The 19855-nt window shown below is 42.4% G+C and overlaps 1 long non-coding RNA gene across 1 annotated transcript; it reads right to left on the bottom strand.

The window, feature by feature from the left end:
- Positions 1-18126: 18126 nt before the first annotated feature.
- On the bottom strand, positions 18127-19540 carry LOC125265226. The gene is made up of 2 exons (XR_007184230.1): positions 18871-19540; positions 18127-18776 (listed from the first exon to the last, which is right to left on the bottom strand). It is a non-coding gene; the product is annotated as an uncharacterized LOC125265226 (long non-coding RNA).
- Between the last annotated feature and the right edge of the window lie 315 nt (positions 19541-19855).

Genomic DNA, 19855 nt, shown 5'->3' with positions numbered 1-19855 from the left:
CAAAGTGGGTCCTAGGGATCATAAGTCAGGGCTACTCGCTCCAGTTCGCCCGAAGACCCCCACGCTTCGGCGGGGTGCTTCAAACTTCGGTGATTTCGGACAACGGTCACGTTCTCCGAACCGAAGTCTTGGCGCTGCTCAGGAAAGGAGCTATAGAAATAGTCTCTCCTCCAGAGAGCGAGTCAGGCTTTTACAGCCGTTACTTTCTGGTCCCCAAGAAAGATGGCGGTCTCAGACCCATCTTAGATCTCAGGATCCTGAACCGCTCCCTCATGAGACGGAAGTTCAAGATGCTGACGCTGAAGCAGATCCTCGCACAGATTTGTCACGAGGACTGGTTCTGCTCACTGGACCTGAAAGATGCCTACTTTCACATCCAGATAGCCCCCCACCACAGGCAGTTCTTGAGATTCGCCTTCGAGGGTGTGGCTTACCAATACACGGTCCTACCCTTCGGGCTGTCCCTGGCTCCTCGCACTTTCACCAAGTGCATGAATGCGGCTCTTTCCCCACTCAGACAGATGGGAATCCGTGTTCTGAATTATCTCGACGATTGGCTCATTCTGGCCCACCCGCGTGCAGAGCTAGAACTTCACAGATCTGTGCTCCTCAGCCATCTAGAATGCCTGGGTCTCAGGGTCAACCTATCCAAGAGCTCGCTGCTTCCCAGCCAACGCATTTCGTTCCTGGGAGCAGTTTTCGACTCTGTTCGCATGACGGCAGTAGTCTCGCCAGATAATAATGGCGCTCTGGCCATTCAGCAGCTCGCGGCTTCCGTCACAAACAAAGCCTACCTTCCTCTGAAGTCCTTCCAGAGGCTTTTAGGGCTGATGGCTTCCGCCTCCCCAGTTCTACGGCTCGGCCTTCTTCGGATGCGGCCTCTGCAGTACTGGCTGAAGTTTCGGGTCCCCCCCCACGCCTGGCGGCATGGCCGCTTCTGTCTCAAGGTCAATCAGGCCTGTCTATCAGCCCTGAAGCCCTGGTTGAACCCCGAGTGGTTCAAGCGTGGCGTACCCCTTCAGGCGGCGTCGTGGAGGATGGTGCTCTCGACGGACGCATCCAACTCAGGTTGGGGTGCTCTTTGCGAGGGCAGACCGGCCTTCGGCTCGTGGTCACACGAGGAGAGCCATCTTCATATCAACTGCCTAGAAATGCTGGCAGTGATTCGTGCCCTTCACTTCTTTCAGGCTTACCTGATGGGACGCCACGTCCTAGTCCAATCGGACAGCATGACGGTGGTGTCGTATATAAATCACCAGGGAGGTCTTTCGTCCAGCCGCTTATGCACACTGGCGAAGCGTCTTCTGGAATGGGCTCTACCCAGGTTTCTGTCGCTCAGGGCGACACACATTCCTGGAAAAACCAATCTGGGAGCAGATATGCTGTCTCGGAGCAATGTCCCCTCAGACGAGTGGACGCTCCACCCCCAGACGGTTCTCACGATATGTGAATTCTTCGGGAAGGCAGAGATCGACCTCTTCGCCTCAGAAGACAATTCTCATTGCCCAACTTATTTCTCGAAGAAGGACGACGCGCTGGCCCACCATTGGCCCAGCACCCTTCTTTACGCATTTCCCCTGATCGCTCTGATCCCTCAGGTTATCAGACGAATCAAGGAAGACGAGCACAAAGTCCTCCTGGTGGCCCCACTCTGGAGGAGCCAGGCTTGGTCCTCAGAGCTGTTCAGGCTCTCCACGAGAGCCCCATGGCCCATTCCTCTGAGACGGGACCTTCTCTCTCAGGCGAACAGGACAATTTGGCACCCACAGCCAGAACTTTGGGCTCTGCACTTATGGTCCCTCGACGGGAGCCGGTTAACCTCCCCGGGGACGTGTTGAACACCATCTCTCAGGCGAGAGCTCCGTCTACGAGACGTCTCTATGCCCAGAAATGGTCAATCTTTGTTGATTGGAACAAAGATCCAGCGGAGTGTGACGTATCTCCGATACTGTCCTTTCTCCAAGAGCGTTTGAATTCAGGTCGAGCCCCTTCAACGCTCAAAGTTTACGTAGCAGCCATCGCAGCGTTTCACTCTCCTATCGCTGGCCAGTCAGTGGGGAGAAACGGCCTAGTGGTGCATTTCTTGAGGGGTGCTAGGCGATTGAATCCTCCTCGCCCCCTCACTGTTCCCACCTGGGACCTTTCTATGGTCCTCAGAGCTCTCAAAGGACATCCCTTTGAGCCGCTGTGCTCAGCTAACCTCAAGCCCCTGACGCTCAAGACCGCTCTGCTACTGGCTTTAGCATCGGTGAAGCGTGTCGGTGATCTGCAGGCCCTCTCTGTGAGCCCTGCTTACCTTGAATTTGGGCCCAACGACTCTAAAGTCGTATTGAAACCCAGGCTTGGCTACGTCCCCAAGGTGCTCTCGACTCCGTTCAGAGCACAAGTTATCTCCCTCTCTGCGCTCCCTGTCTCGTCAGAAGAGCAAGAGCTGGAGTTGCTCTGCCCTGTTAGGGCATTGAGAACTTATGTAGAGCGATCACAGCCTTTCCGGCTATCAGATCAGCTCTTTGTTTGCTTTGGCGGCCGCACCAAAGGGTCTCCGGTCTCAAAGCAACGCCTCTCGCGTTGGATTGTTGACGCCATAGCTCTTTGTTACTCCTCCATGGGCTCAGATTGCCCCATAGGAGTTAGAGCTCACTCCACTAGAAGTATGGCCTCTTCTTGGGCCTGGTCCAGTGGAGTTTCCATCAAAGACATCTGTGAGGCGGCCGGCTGGTCCTCGCCGTCCACCTTTGTCAGATTTTACCAGTTGGACGTTCCGACTTTGCAAGCTCGGGTCCTATCGGTGTGATGCAGCGGCCTCTTTGAGCCCCGCCTCAAAACCGGTTCAGGAGTTTCTCCTCTTGTAGTGTAACTTGGGTTCGACGGCTTCGGCCTTCTCACTAGTTTCGTGGACCCCCCTGGCGTCCCAAACTTGTCCAGTCGTTCCCTTCCGTGGCACGGCGCGGTTGAATTCGTTCCCCATACGCAGTACAAGTGAAGTATCGAAAGGGAACGTACTCGGTTACTAACGTAACCTCGGTTCCCTGAGATACGGAACGAGTACTGCATTACTTGCCGTGCCACGAGGCTGCGGCTTCAGGGTCGTCGCTTCAGTCGATATGGCCTGGTTTCCCCGCCCCTTTCGGCGGGAAAATTCGCGCGCTTTCTCGCCATAGGTCGCGCAGCTATGCCGCGCCGTCATTGGTTCAACAACTTCTCATAAGTGAACCAATGACGATGCAGTTACACTGCGTTATTGAAAAAGGCTTCAGTGACGGGGAAAAAGGGAGACTTTTCCCCATACGCAGTACTCGTTCCGTATCTCAGGGAACCGAGGTTACGTTAGTAACCGAGTACGTTATTCAACTATGCCGAGGTAAATTAATTTTTTTAATCTAGGGCACCTTTAAAAACTCAATCCTACTACTTTCAGTCCTGTTACCCATATGAAAAATAACAGGAGTGAGTTAAGAGTAACAGGAGTGAGTAGAGTCCTCTGTTTTGTTGATTTAATAATGTGAATATTAGTTGATATAATACTATTCGTCTGTATCATCAGTTTTACAGTTGAAATTACTTATATTGTTTATTTTTAGGATTATTTTTACAGTGTGAATGCCATACTTGCAGGGAGCCAGTCCACCACGATGTAACTAATCTTTTTGTCTTTCTCTTTCTTATCTTTGTAGAAGATGGAGAGAACCTTTACTAAGTAGTTGCCAGAAACACACACCCATGGCATGCTGCAAGGGAAGGAGTGAAACACACCCGCAACCCTCTCTTTTCCCCCTTTTTTGTCTTTCCTTCCCTCCCTCTCCCCCCTCTCTCTTTTTCTCTCTCTCCTTCTTTCTCTTTCCACCTCCTTCACTGTGAACTACTACTAGCACATAGAACATCCCTTCAACACAGAAATCTCACTCACACACATGCACACACTGCCATGTACACTCTCTCTTTCTCACACACATGCACACACATATGGACACTCATTCTTGCTACCCAGTGTTCATTCCTATTATAAAGTGTTCATTCCTGTTACTAAATTTATTTATTTTTCTTAAAAAAATAAAGTTAAACAGTAAAGTTATCAGTTTTGTTTGATCCATCATTTAAACAATTGTTAAATTAAATTATTTAAAAAATTATAAACTTGAAGCTTCTGTCTTCTTTTAAATGAAAAAAAAAATGTTTTGCGTTTTTATTATTATACACCTTGCCTTAATATGAAGTGATTTTTTTTTTTTTTGTCACAAATATCAATTATTTTAACAAATAACCAGCCATTTCTTTAAAATAAACACTTTCTTTAGGTGATACAAAGGAATTAATTGAGAATCTTTTAAACATGCTTTTAAATAGCACTTTTTAAATACACATTTTGAATAGTTAGATGTGTTTAATATTAGATTCAGTGTTGAAAAAAAGAATCAGCTGTTTGGAGCGCCAAAGTCACGTGATTTCTACAGTTTGGCTGTTTGGCACGATCCAAATCATGAAGTAAGTCGTTTTTTTTTTTTTGCGCACCAAAAATATTCTCATCACTTTATAATATTAATATTGAACCATTGTACTCACATGAACTGATTTAAATGTGTTTTTAGTACCTTTGTGGATCATGAGAGAGGAAATGTCATTGCTGGCTGGAGGCCTCACTGAGCCATCGGATTTCAACAAAAATATCTTAATTTGTGTTCTGAATATTAAAGGTGCCCTAGATTATGTTTTTAAAAGATGTAATATAAGTCTAAGGTGTCCCCGGAATGTGTCTGTGAAGTTTCAGCTCAAAATACCCCATAGATTTTTTTAAAATAAATTTTTTAACTGCCTATTTTGGGGCATCTTTATAAACGCGCCAATTTTATGCAGCGGCCCCTTTAAATCCCGTGCTATCTGCCCAAAGAGCTTGCGCTTGTCTTGAACAGTGTATAAACAAAGTTTACACAGCAAATATAACCCTCAAAATGGATCTTTACAAAGTGTTCGTCATGCATGCAGCATGCATGCATCGGATTATGTGAGTATTGTATACTGTTATATTGCTTACTTCTGATTTTGAATGAGTTTGATAGTGTTCCGTGGCTAACGGGTACAACAGCTACACTGTTGGAGAGATTTATAAAGAATGAAGTTGTGTTTATGCATTATACAGACTGCAAGTGTTTAAAAATGAAAATAGCGACGGCTCTCTTGTCTCCGTGAATACAGTAATAACCGATGGTAACTTTAACCACATTTAACAGTACATTAGCAACATGCTAATGAAACATTTAGAAAGACAATTTACAAATATCACTAAAAATATCATGTTATCATGGATCATGTCAGTTATTATTGCTCCATCTGCCATTTTTCGCTATTGTTCTTGCTTGCTTACCTAGTCTGATGATTTGGTTGTGCACATCCAGACGTTAATACTGGCTGCCCTTGTCTAATGCCTTTTATAATGTTGGAAACGTGGGCTGGCATATGCAAATATTGGGGGCGTATACCCCGACTGTTCCGTAATAGTCGGTGTTATGTTGAGATTCGCCTGTTCTTCTGAGGTCTTTTAAACAAATGAGATTTATATAAGAAGGAGGAAACAATGGAGTTTGAGACTCACTATATGTCATTTCCATGTACTGAACTCTTGTTATTTAACTATGCCAAGATAAATTCAATTTTTCATTCGAGGGCACCTTTAACGAAGGTCTTACGGATGTCGAACGGCAAGAGGATAAGTAATAAATGACAGAATTGTCTTTTTTTCGGTGAAGTAACCCTTTAATTTTGAACAGTTACAACAAGCAAATATCACCCATTCGGTGGAATGGCCCAAAAATGATTGATACACAACTTTCGAATGGAAATAAATAACAAGTAGTGAAAAGGAGTAAGGAGGAGGAATGTTCAGGTAGCTAGCTTGAAGCCAGTGGGGCTGTCGTTAAGAACAGGTCCAGTCTAGTCACTCAGGTTCACAGGTATTTATTGCACATCCAAGAGTATTGTATCTATAGGTGCATGTGTCTGCATACAAGCATGAGCATGTGAGCGTGTGAGCGCGTGGTTTACTGTCAGTTACACACACGCAGGAAATCAAAAGGAGTAAAAGTCAGTCCCCTGCACGGAACAGCCACATACAACAGAAATGGGAAGCTGTGGGCACAGGTGCAGCTAATAAAGCCTGAGGGGAGTCCTAATTGACTTGATTGGGTGGAGCTTAGGGCTAATAGGGTCCAGAATTAGCACAACAGTGTTAGGTTGCAGGTTAGGATTGTCTGTGCGCCATTTCTGTCTGGACTGAAGAGAAGGGAGGTAATTTCTGAGGAAATGGGCCCAAAAATGGTCAGAGAGGATTTGACTATGCCGCCATTGACGGCGACTGTACAGCTCAGAGTCTGGATAGGTTACCAGAGGAAGAGAAGCATCATGCCGCCCCATCAACAGCAAGTTAGGGGTCACAGGGTCAGGATCAGCAATGTCAGATGATACGTAGCCTAAGGGCTTAGAATTTAGAATGCCTTCAATTTCAATCATGACTGTGCGTAGTACCTCCTCACTGACAACTTGAGCACCTAGGGTGGTCTCCAGGGCAATTTTGATGGAGCGTATTTCACGCTCCCAGGTTCCACCAAAATGAGGTGCTTGTGGAGGATTGAATTTGAAGGAAATCCTTTGCTGGGCTAGAGCTGCCTGAAGGTCAGGGGTTAAGGAATGATAGGCATCTAGAAGCTCTTTCCTGCCTCCAATGAAGTTGGTACCTCTATCAGAGAGTAGTTCAAATGGTTTACCTCTGCGAGCAATAAAGCACCTGAGTGCCATTAAGAAGGAATCCGTATTCATGTGACTGAGTAGATCAAGATGCACGCACCTAGTCGTTAGACATTTGAAAATTATTCCCCACCTTTTCTCAGCTCGTCTGCCTATCCTTACTGTGTAGGGCCCGAAGCAATCCATCCCAGTGGAAAAGAATGGAGGTTTGTGAAAGCGAAGGCGAACCAGAGGAAGATCTGTCATTTGGGGAATAATTGGATGGGCACAGAACTGTTGGCACTTAGGACATCTATGCTGATGTTTTCGGACTGCCTCACGGCCCCTAAGGATCCAGTACTGCCTCCTCAACTCAGCAAAAAGCCTTTCTCGACCAGGATGTTGTAGGTGGTCATCATAGCTCTTAATTATAAGTTTTGTGATAGGATGGGCAGGGTCCAAGACAACCGGATGAATGGCATCAGGAAGTAGATCACTACTCCGACGTAACCTTCCACCTACCCGGATGAGCCCTGATGCTGGGTCTAACTCTGGGGCAAGGGAGAGTAAACGGCTTGAAGGTAGAAGAGGCTTTTGGGTTTCAAGGCAGACTAAATCATCCTTGAAGGACTCCAATTGGGCTTGTCTTAGAATGGCTATCTTTGCATCATGGTAGTTCTCTGCTGATGGAGGTTTTGCCGCCCCATGAAGGGATGCAGCCATGTAGTCAAGGAGATTTTGGAAGGTGACAAATTGACTGGGGTCAGGGATGGAAGGGCCTGGACTGATGGACACAGAACTACAGAAACTAGGCTTACGCAGCTCTACGGGGTCATCAGATTGCTCTATAGCAGGGCTAGTTGGCCACAGTTCAAAGGACTGAGACAGGTAGGCAGGTCCTTGGTTCCACCTGCAGGGCCTGCCAAGATCAGACAGCAGCTTCCCTCTGGTTAGGTCATCCGCTGGGTTGTTCTGTGAATCAACATAACACCACTCCTGGCCTTTAGTGAGCTCCTGAATCTCAGCTATTCTGGTCCCAACAAAGACTTTATAACGGCAAGAGTCAGACGTGAGCCAATAGAGCACAGTGGTAGAGTCAGTCCACAGGATAGTCGTTCTGATGTGGAGGGTGAGCTCTGTCTGGAGGAGACTGAATAGCTGAGCTCCTGTGAGAGCAGCACATAATTAAATTTGTGGAATTGATAGCCGTTTTTTGGGAGCAACGCGGGACCTCGCCATGAGGAAGGAAACATTCACTTGCTGCTGACCATCTTCCATGCACATGTAGGAAACTGCGCCATAGGATTGCTCTGATGCATCACAGAAGATGTGAAGGTCATAGGTGGTGGAGGAGGAGTCCACTGACTGAGGTGTGAGGCAGCGAGGAAAGGTGATGGTGGAGAGGTTAGGAAGTTCCCTTTCCCATGAAAGCCAGGCTTCTAAAATATCATGGGGGAGATTTGGATCATCCCATTCTCGTGCCTTTCCCCATAAGTGCTGGACAATGATTTTGGCCCTTGTCGTGTAAGGGAGGATGTAGCCGAGGGGATCGTATTGGCTAGCCAGAACTCTGTAAATGTATCGCATAATTGGAGTGTTAGATTCAAGGGCTCTGTGTCTGTATCTGAGGGTGTCTGTATGGCAGTTCCAGAGGAGGCCTAGAGTAGACTCTGAGGGATCAAGGGAAGGATGTTGTGACAGCCAGAGCTCGGTTTGTTCTGACCTGGCTTCAGGAGGAAGGTCACAGATGACTTGAGGATCATTACTGGCCCATTGTCTGATTTCAAAGCCACCACAGGAGAAGGTGGTGCGCAGACTGTGAAGGAGGTCTTTGGCTTCCTCTGGGCTGTGAAGACTTTGTAGACAGTTATCCACATAGAAGCAATTGTGTATGGAATGGTCAATACGCTTATATGCCTGTGCATCTTTGATGATCCTTTGGAGGATGTAAATGGCACAGCAAGGGCTTGAGGTCGTGCCAAAGGGGAGAACTTGCCATTCATACACATTTGGAGGAACTTTGCAGTCCAGGTCACGCCAGAGGAATCTAAGGAGAGGTTTATCCTGGGGTAACAGGCGCACCTGATGAAACATTGATTTGATGTCTCCACTGACTGCAGTCTTGTGCTGCCTAAAACGGAGCAGAACTCCAAGGAGGGAAGGCCCAAGGATTGGTCCAGAAAGAAACTGTGAGTTCAGGCACTGATTTTGATAGGAGAAGGAACAATCAAACACAATGCGGTCTTTACCATTGTGATGCACAATGTGATGGGGTATGTACCAGGACTCAGCGACATCTTCCACTTCAGATGAAGACAACTTCTTGACATACCCAGCATCAATTAGTTTCTGGATCTCTCTGGAATAGGTCTCTGCCTGTTGTGGGTTCCGAAAGAGTCGCTTTTCACAGCTGCGGAGACGGGACATAACTGCCTCCTTGGGGGCCTTCAGAGGGGGCCAGGGGTCTACACGGAGGAGAGGTGCTGCATAGCGTAGGATGCCATCAACAGGTGTTCGGATGGTTTGGGTCTCAAGCTGGTGCATTGCCTCGTGATCCTGTTTGGATCGAACCACAGCTTTCATGCTTCTTTGAGGTAATGCATCTAGCTGCCATAACTTCTGTACATTGTGGTGTATGTCATCAGGCGGGCATTTAAAGGAGATATAGTAAGAACAAGCAGAAGGAGAGCTAGCAAGATCTCTTGCAGGACCTTGCAGTGTCCAGCCGAGCAGAGTCTTGATTGCTACAGGGGCTCCAGGAGGGCCCAATTTCACTGGTTGTGTTGAGGTAATAAGGTGTGTTTGATCAGCCCCTAAGAGGAGTAGGGGTCTTACATTATTAAGCTGTTTGAGAGGAAGCTGACGGAGGTGAGAGTAGCGCCGCTGGAGGGATTTAACAGGGTGAGAATGTTCAGACAAGGACAGTTTGTCAGCAGTGAAAGCTTGACTGATGACATAGGATTTATTAGGATGAGCTTTAGGAATAAGGGTGAAGGACACAGTAGCTCCATTAAGAGTCTGAACATCCTGTCTCACAGTTCTCAGCTTTAGGCTCTCAGGTTTTCCTTCTAGCTGAAGTGTTTGAGCAGCAGGGCGCAGAAGGATTGTTCTTTCAGACCCATCATCAAGTGTGGCATAAGTGTCTAATGATCTGTCTCCATTGCGCAAGGTCACTTCAACTACTTTCAGTAGTACTTTATTGCAATCACTAGGGTGGTCGAGATATAGATTCTGCACTTGCCTCTGGTTGATGTTGCAAAGGATGTGTAGGTGTTTCCCGTTGCACTGGCTGCAGCGTCCCTTCAGGTCACATTGGTTTGCAAAGTGATCTCGTGCACATCGCCAACAACGTCTCTGTTCCTTGATCCAGTTAATTCTCTGGTCTTTGGTGAGTTGGAGAAAATCCCCACATTTACTGACATGATGTTCAGTAGAGTTACAGTAGGCGCACACTGGACAGCGTTCAGATGAGGCACGGGGGAGAAGATGACTAATCTTAAGTGGGGCAACTTGGGCTTTAATGGAGGTCACAAGAGAGGAGGTTTTGGCACCATGGAGTATGGATGTACCTCTTAATGGTTGAGAAGTTGACGACTTCTGACGGAAAGGCTGACTGATAGGCTGAGGTGTTCTTTCTCTCCTAGGCTGACAGCGAGCTTCTTGTTGTAGCCAGTTGGAAAAATCCAGGAGGTTATAGGAAAGGGGACCTGGTCTACTCAAACTCAAACATCTCTTAAACTGGCAGAACTGCTCATGGGGAAGCTTATCTAAAAGCCGCTCAACATGTGAACCACAGGTAAGCTCAGAGAGGCCTTCAGGGCCCATGGACTGAAGGAGGCCCACTAATGCCTGAAGTCTGAGGGCAAATTGGTCTAAGCCTCTACCATCACCTGTTCGAATAACAGGCATCTCCATTATAGCTCGGAGCTCCTTCAAAGCAAGCTGTCTAGGTTGACCATAACGCTCATCAAGGGCCCGTATAGCTTGAGTGTAAGGATCTGGGGCATAAACATAAGCCAGTGCAAGTCTCCTTGCCTGATCTACCTTTAGATGATCCAACAGGATGTGGTATTTGTATTGCTCTGATTCTCTTGGATCTAACAAGTTGGATAGGGTCATCTTTAGCATCAGGTACTGGCTTTCATCTTCCCTCGTGAGATCAGGGAAAGAAGGACCTTCTACCCTCCTATAGTTTGACTGCTGGGGGCCAACAGGAGGAACTAGCTGGCTTAGAGGGGCAGCAGATATCAGGTGGTGGGGCTGCACATTGTATGCCGGCTGAGCAGGATAAGACATAACACCAGGTAAGGGTTGACTTGGCAGGGTATAGGCTGGGTACATGGAGTTATACAAGGCTGGTGCTTGAGATGTGGCAGGAAACTGGCCACAGCCAGGAGGATGCATGAGTTGCATGGACTGTGGTACAGGTTGAGTAAGAGGGGCACGGCTTACAGGAGGAGGAGAAGGAAGCTGCTGCTGAGGTGGAAAAGTAAGGAGCCTATGGTCTGTAGTTTGACGGGCTTGTGATGATACAACTGGTTGAAGATTAAGGCTTTCAGGGCGAGGAGATGCTGAGCGAGATTGCGAGGAGTGGGTGCTACTCCTACTCCCATGCATACACTGCTGGATTAATCTGCCTTGATTTCTTATTTCTTCTATCAATTGCTGTAAGAGCACAGACTGGGTATCAGTGGTAGGAGCTATTGGAAGGGCACGTGGGTGTTCAGCCTCAGAGGTATATCGAAATAACTGATTAATTGTTAATTTTATAAGAACATTTCAGATGTCACTAGGCTTTTGCATCTGAAGTCTTCATATGTCATAAACTTAAATCAACATTTATCTAGAGATGTGAATATATGTGATAGCAATATATTGTCATATATTTAGCATATATGACAGTGTCACTTGCAATATAGGGACATATGTCATATATTAAATTTCCGTATGGGAAGATAATGATGAATTTATGAATTCATTTGATGAATGAAAATGAAAACATGATGAATTTATGAGAAAAACAGACCATTAGAAAAATAGACCTGTGGAAATTTGCAAAATACTTACCAATACGTACGTATGACTGCAGTTTCAACATGAAAGTGGCGCTGAGTGGCGCTAAAAGTGTGTTCTTTTTCTTTCTTTTTTTTTTTTTTTTTTTTGAACAGATAAATGTGAACATGGTATGTTTTTAATGTTGGTTTTTATACGAATCACCGCAGTTCTGATTTGAAATTTGTCCTGTGAGTGGCGCTAAAAGTGTAATGCTCCATTACATTTTAAAATAACGTACCACCGATACTACACCTAAACCTACCCGATAGTGTTAACAAAAGCAAATGTGACATAAAAAACATCCGCAATCGTGCCGTTTTAGCTTGTTTTGATCTCTCATCTTTGAGCTCTTTTACCGTGACTCGTTTTCCCCCGGATTTGTACCCAAGGCTTCCTTGTCCTAAGTACAACTCCATATCAGATGTACGGAGCCCTGCACAATTTATAAATTATGCGCAGTAAATCGAGGGAATGAATTAGTAAATCGTGCACGATTATAGTAAATTGAGGGAACGAATTAGAAAATCGTGCGCACGATTAAGCCTACTATTTTTTTCCTGTATGTCATGTCCGGGGCTCCATACAAATGAGCTACTGAGCAAGCTTGTTATGTCAGAAAAGCGAAACGTATGGAGCTGGTTAAGCAATGCAAAGTCCAAAATATATTTGTTTACAAATCGTGCAATCTGGTAAAAAGCGTTTTGAAATCTGGCCCTGTAATCGTAACTGTATGAAAACGATTAAAAGCGCTTGCTGTTTTACTGCCTCTAGTGTTCATTTCTGTTGGAAACTGCAGTGATATGTACGTATTGGTATGTATTTTTGCCATTCACAAAAACCTTCCCACAGGTAGGGAAGCGTGGGGCACAAACTAACGCGGGGTTAGCTGTAACACACGTGGTTTAAATACTTTCACACAGGCTAGCATGAAGAAACTTAGCGTATTTACTAGTTGCCATATCGACAATATATAGAGAAAAAATTGCGCCAAAATTCAGAAATCTTTGGAGGATATCACTGAACATTTATTTAACAATAGCAAAAGTAAATGTATTACCTAAGATAATTTTGCATCTATATTTTTTATGTTAATTTAAAATTAGACAAATCTGATATTATTTTAATCTCCAATCTCTTGTTTAGCAGTTTGGGTAGTTCTTTAATGCTTCACTAACTATCAGAAGACACTAACCGGGTTTAATTTCCAGTTGCGCAGATAGGGTTCGTTGTAACACTGTGTTACAATGTGCCCCGCTATTAGAACTATAATATTCTATACAGTTACGATACAACTGGCATAATCAACTTTTATGAACTTCTTTTGATAAACTATGGAAAAAAGGTGAATAAAGACTGAGAGGAAGAACCTGAACATCCAGAAAATATTATTTTAAGAAATGTCTCGTCTATTTGTCTCGTGTTCTGTGAGAGCTGTGAGTGGAGGAAGGGGAGTGTTTTTGTTCAGCTCAGTGTTTTTCTGAATGTCTGAATATGTCTCTTCATCTGTTTGCCTGTATTGTTTTGACCAGCGCTGTATAGCTATGTTTTTAGAGAGTGTTCATTGTCAAACTGCAAAATTATTTAAATTTTCATTTCTAAAAAAATGCTATTATTTTATATGAAAAAAATAATTATTGTATTTTATTGACAAAATATTTTAGTTTGTCATGTATATTTTTAAAATGAAATCAGATAACATTTTTAGCTGTCAAATGGTCATGTTACAATGTGCCTATGGGGCATGTTGTCACATTTCACTTCCCTTCTTTCGGGGTAAATAAAGAAAAAAGTATACACTGTATTAATGAAACAAAGCCACATATTTGTACCAGACATGTGCGAAATTAATGTAGAACAAAAAAATATTATCTGAACTCTAAGTAGATTTACACAAACTGAGAAGGTCAAAAAGCGTTAGGTTGTGCCCCGTGCTCCCCTACGTCTTTCCATGAGACCAGGTTGGAGCTTATGCACATGCATTTTTTCCAACCCACTAAATGTGCATGGGTCTGCTTTCCTGAATGGCTTAATGGACTCTTCCAGTGTGATCACGATCGCTTGACTAGACCAGACTTAAAATCTAGGCTGTGTCCGAAAACTGGAAAATGCTGCCTTCTGAGGACACATTTCAAGGTAGTAAGGCATCAAGGCACGTCCGAATCCAATGTTAGCTTTACTTCCTGTTTCATGAGATACCTTCCTCAGATCGATTTTTGAAGGAAGCATAGATGTATCCTTAGCTGCCTTTGATATCCCACAATCCTGTGCTTTCCATTCTGTGACAGATGAGCTAGAAAAATAAAGATGGCATCCAAAAGTTGCGTTTGCTGCTCAGTTTGTGTATAAATGTACAATTTTGACCAACATATGTCAATTTTGATATCATTTCTATCGAGAAATTACTACTGTAGTAATTAAATATTTGTTTAGTTCTCACCAAAGCTCACGCTATATTGCTGTAGATCATTAAACTGTTACGCTGCCACAGAAGTCTGTCCGAAATCAATTTTGTGAGGTACCTTCATGCACAAACGTTGCCGTACAAGTCATTCTCTTATAAGACAGTGAGGCAGCAAGACAGCTACCTAGGTTTTCGGACGCAGCCCTAGTGAATTAACTTATCGTGTATCTGAGCTATTGAAGCCTAGATGATTTGATACTGTTTTAAGTCCATATTTTAATTATCTCTGTGCACATCATTTCATGGGTAGCGCTGCATTTTGTTAGCTGTTTTATTCTACTATATGGATGGTTGGCTGTCATGTGAATGTTGCTAGCATGAAGAAACTTAGCGTATTTACTAGTTTCCATATCGACAATATATAGAGAAAAAATTGCGCCAAAACTCAGAAATCTTTGGAAAATATCAATGAACATTTATTTAACAATAGCAAAAGTAAATGTATTACCCAAGATAGTTTTTCATCTATATTTTTTGTTTATTTAAAATTAGACAAATCTGATATTATTTTAATCTCCAATCTCTTGTTTAGCAGTTTGGAAACTGTTGCTCCTTTTAATATTATTAAAAACACCTCCCATCCAATAATCCAACGTGACCTCATGAGAATAAGTGTGTATTTTTACGTTAAGTGTGGTTCTACCACACGTACATTTACTTACGTTTTCATACACACAAAAACGTACAACATTGACGTATTTATATCACTAAACTAAAACGTACAAATACTTAGGTATTAGCAGCTAAAAAACGTAAATCACTAATTAACGTAAAGTGTGAATGTATATGAATTCCCATGTATTAATATTAAAATTGTGGCTTTAATGATTAAAATCTGTTGTATTCAATTGTCATATCAATACATGTTTTTAGTTGAATTTATTGAAAGCAGTTTACTCATCTACTTAATATGAAATTTCTGTTCGTGCTGCAAACTCGTTTCGGGGGATTACATAATGTTAAAGGAGACTACACTTTGAAACCTTAAAATGAATAAAATTTTTGTAATTGTTTAACCATTTTGTAATATTTTGCTGTGCGATTTTCTCCTATGCAGCGACTGACAATACAACCATAGGATACACCAAAGCACAACATAAATTCACAAATCACATCCATTTTATTTGTTTGCTGCACTCCATCTTTAGAATCCATATGTTTGCAAGGAACAGATCCAAATTCAGCCCTTTATCCAGCGATCTTCATCTTCATTTTCAGCAACAGCAACCGTCACTGTCAAAGTCCGCGCTCGTTATGATTCAAATTTGAAAATAGTGCCAATGCGCCACCCTCGAGAAACGTTACGACATGGTTTACGGCACTAATATTGAGCGCTCATTGGTTCTCACCTGCTTCGTCACAGATTGCAACATGCCGTGTTTCAGTAGATTGACCATAGACATCATATAGGTAGATGCCCTATCGAATGCTACTGCCTATTGGCACGGATGAGCCGTGGAGCCGCCATCTTGGATCGGTCGCCAGCTCCACTCAGTGTAACTTGTTTGACAGGTGCAATGAGCTGTCAACGCATTTAATTAATCGTATCTCACTGAATACCTAACTGATTTTGACGTGGGTTTTTTTGCTGCAAAGGTCATTAATGTAGCTATGATACAGGACACATTGTTCAGTATATTTTAATATTCATAGTAGGCTTAACAGTTATATAATATTCTGATATAAGATATAAAGTGACCAGATGTCCAAAATCAAAATATGTGATGTAGGATATAAGGTAATTTATAAATCACACACTATAAATATAGCTGCAAGCAGCGATGGCGGGCCCAAGCCCGGTTGCATCGCCAACCCGGTGGCTTCAGGGCAACTGTACACAGCGGGCAATAGGCATTTAAAGGGGGTAAACATAAAAGGATATTATAAAAGTTATTTGAATATACCACATTTACTGCAGCAGCTGGTGACCATTTGATCACAAACCACAACAACCACATCCATAAGATTTTGATGAATTTAGAAGATTTTCATGTCATAGAATGTCATAGGTCAATTTCAAATGAGTGCAGAATATCAGTTCTAATCTGCCATGTTTTTCTCATACAACCTCCAGAAAAATTCCAGAGGAAATTATATACTGTTATTTGCCCAAACTCCACAGTGCTCCGAGAAATCTAATCCAGTCTAATGCGAATGTCTGTGATTGCTGATGTTGTATAATCCTAATACTTCTCTTCATGTGTTTTTAGACCTCCCTGAATTATCGTTTGTGCACCAATCTTATGCACCAAAAGCATGCTTTCATTTAATTTCAATATGTGTGGTATAAGATGAAAAAAAAAAAAAAAAAAAAAAATTAATTAATAGAGCCAAATCACAGAACCTGCAAAGACGATTTTAATCAGTCTCAGGTAGTAGCAAGGTACATGTCTAGATTTTTCTGCTAAATTATGCAAGTTTATTTTAAACAGTCACTTTTATAAAATCAAAAGAAATTTACTTAGTGATTTTTAATAAATTTGAATTATATCAGTAAATAATAAATTTAAAGACATGCATTGTACATAATGTTTCCAAACACAGCACATGACTTTCTATAACACCCATGTCTTGTATGTTGTAACTCAAATGACATTTGAAAAGTAGTCCTGTCCAAATAGTGATATAATGACATGGTTCAATTTCAAATGAGTGTGAAGTTATCAGTTGCAGTTCAATATTTCTATAAGTTCATCAAAAAATGGGTAAACACACACACATACACACATACACACACACACATACACACATACACACACACACACACACACACACACACACACACACACACACACACACACACACACACACAGGTTTGTACTTCTGTCTTGGTGAGGACATTGCATAGACTTCCATTGATTTTAAATCGGGTCAATAATATTTTCTATCACCTAACCCAATCCCTACTCCTAAACCAACCCATCACAGAAACATATAACCATCACTAGATTTAAATAAAAACATATTTTGGCTGATTTATAAGCCTTTTAAAATAGTGAGGACCAGTCAAATGTCTTCACTAGTGGGTTGTGAAAGTATTCCACAAAATAAGTGAGGACATTTGGTCCTAACAAGTATAGTAAAAACAAGTACAGAGAGAGACACAGACAGAGACCCTCACACACACACACACACACACACACACACACACACACACACACACACACATACTGGTTTTTGTGGTTTACGAGGACTTTGATGCTCAAACCAGTAGGATTGTGGTTTAGGGGGACACACCTTTCCCGATGCCCTACAGTGATGATAAAACTATCAAAAATTTTGTTTTGATCTGCAGATCACAAATCTGGCTTTAAAGTTTCTTTACACACAACAGAACGGAAAATATGACAACCTGATATATCAGTGGTATACAAGGACATTCCCGCCCATCCTAAAATGTTCCCGCCTATGACATAATTGTGATTTTTGGGTACAACCTGATTTATGAGGACACCTATTGTACAATACACAAAACATGTCATTTCTCTGGATTACAGGGACTAGTGTGTTTTACAGGTACATGACCACACACAACACACAAACCTGACGATATGGTGTATTAGCAAGACTGAAATGATTAATGAGTACCTGATCTTAAACACAATACACAACTGACACACTCCAACATCTCAGGGACCAGTGTGTATTAGAAGTACTTTAATTATGACTTAAAATAACAACATAAACATTGAGTTTTTCCGGTTTTAACCATGTAATACCATCATGGAATGCCATTTTAAGGGGAAAATGAAATCCACAACTAAAAAACTAGGTCAATAACACATGGACAACTGTGTAATCTGTGTAATCAGAAAGCATACAGCATCATTACTGTTTTGACATATTGAAATGGCAACCATTCAAAACTTTGAAAAAATGTGAACAGAATTGTTGAGTCAAGTCAAGTCACCTTTATTTATAAAGCGCTTTTTAAACTACATATTGTTTCAAAGCAGCCCTCATAACAGGAACATTGTTCAACAAAGATTGTTTGGGCTGTACAGCAGCTCTAGAAGAGTATCGTGTCATTGTTCAGCCCGAGTCAGTTCAGTGTTGATTCAATTATGTTGTAAAACTCATCAGTTATTAATTTAGTTCACTTCATCTATACAGCAGCAGCAGCTCAGCTCTTCAGTTCTCATACAATAGTGTCAATGCAGTCAGATCAATAATAATGTTGAATATTAAATTGTCATGTTTTTGTGACAAACTACTGCTTTAAAGAACAGTTAAACTTTAGAGATTTACAGAGTGAAGTCTTAGTATATTCATGCTCTAGAATGAAACTAACATAACCAACAACTAAAATAATAATCCTTATACAACAGCATCAAATGAGACACAATGCAACATCACTTATTTTGTGCTTTTCTTTTCAAGCTAATTCCTTGATTTCTTACAAAATCTCCTGTGTTTTGTCCACAATTTTCCTTTGGTTAAGGTTGTGCCTTAAAATGATCAATTACAGCTGTAACTTCAGCATCTGACCAGCAAACCTTTTGTCCTTTTCCTTTCCGTTTTTTAATTTCTGCCGAACTCTCATTCTCTGTACAGATGAATACATACTTTATTAAGCTCCCACTCTTTGAGAGCTCATGTACTTACAATGATGGTTGTACTCTAATTTAAACCTCAGGTACCTTGACAAACTCAGCAGTTTTCCAAATGGGCATCTTCTGAACATCTGCAAGAAATCAGTTACATACTGATCAGGAAACTAAGATTTAAGATTTCAAATACCTAGAACTTAAAACTGGTTATACACCTGATATCTCAAAATAAAATTTTAAGTGACACAAAATATTATTCTGGAGATTAAATGTTATCAGCCTGTTAAAGGGATAGTTCACCCAAAAATGAAAATGTGATGTTTATCTGCTTATCCCCAGCGCAGCCAAGATGTAGGTGACTTTGTTTCTTCAGTCGAACACAAATGATGATTTTTAACTCCAACCGTTGCCGTCTGACAGCTGTATAATGGGTGTCAATGGAAACACAATTTATAAGAGTCAAAACATATACATAGACAAATTCAAATGAAACCCTGCGGCTCGTGGCGGCACATTTATGTCCTAAGACACGAAAAGATCGGTTTGTGCGAGAAACCGAACAGTATTTATATCATTTTTTACCTCTAATACACCAGTGAGGTCTGATCGCGGTCTAACAGCGGAAGTAATGTCTGGCACTCATTGAAGTATATGCTCGAGACATCACTGCTGTTGTCAGAGCGCGATCAGACATCACTAACCGAGTGCTGAACGCAGTTGGACATGGTGTAGTAAAAAATTATATAAATACTGTTCGGTTTCTCACACAAACCGATAGTTTCGTGTCTTAGGACATCAATGTGTCGTCACGAGCTGCAGGGTTTAATATGGATTTGTCTGTGCATGTTTTTTGACTCATAAATTGTGCTCCCATTGACACCCATTATACAGCTGTCAGACGGCAATGGTTGGAGTAAAAAATCATCATTTGTGTTCGACTTAAGAAACAAAGTCACCTACATCTTGGCTGCGCTGGGGGTAAGCAGATAAACATCACATTTTCATTTTTGGGTGAACTATCCCTTTAAACATCTCCAGGTGTTTTACCAACACAAAAATGATAAACTCATTTGTA

This window comes from Megalobrama amblycephala, linkage group LG3 (genome assembly GCF_018812025.1).
Source record: "Megalobrama amblycephala isolate DHTTF-2021 linkage group LG3, ASM1881202v1, whole genome shotgun sequence".
In the NCBI taxonomy this organism is placed as follows: domain Eukaryota; kingdom Metazoa; phylum Chordata; class Actinopteri; order Cypriniformes; family Xenocyprididae; genus Megalobrama; species Megalobrama amblycephala.
Note: the sequence above shows the minus strand (reverse complement) of the source record. Positions and strands in the feature narration are given on the sequence as shown.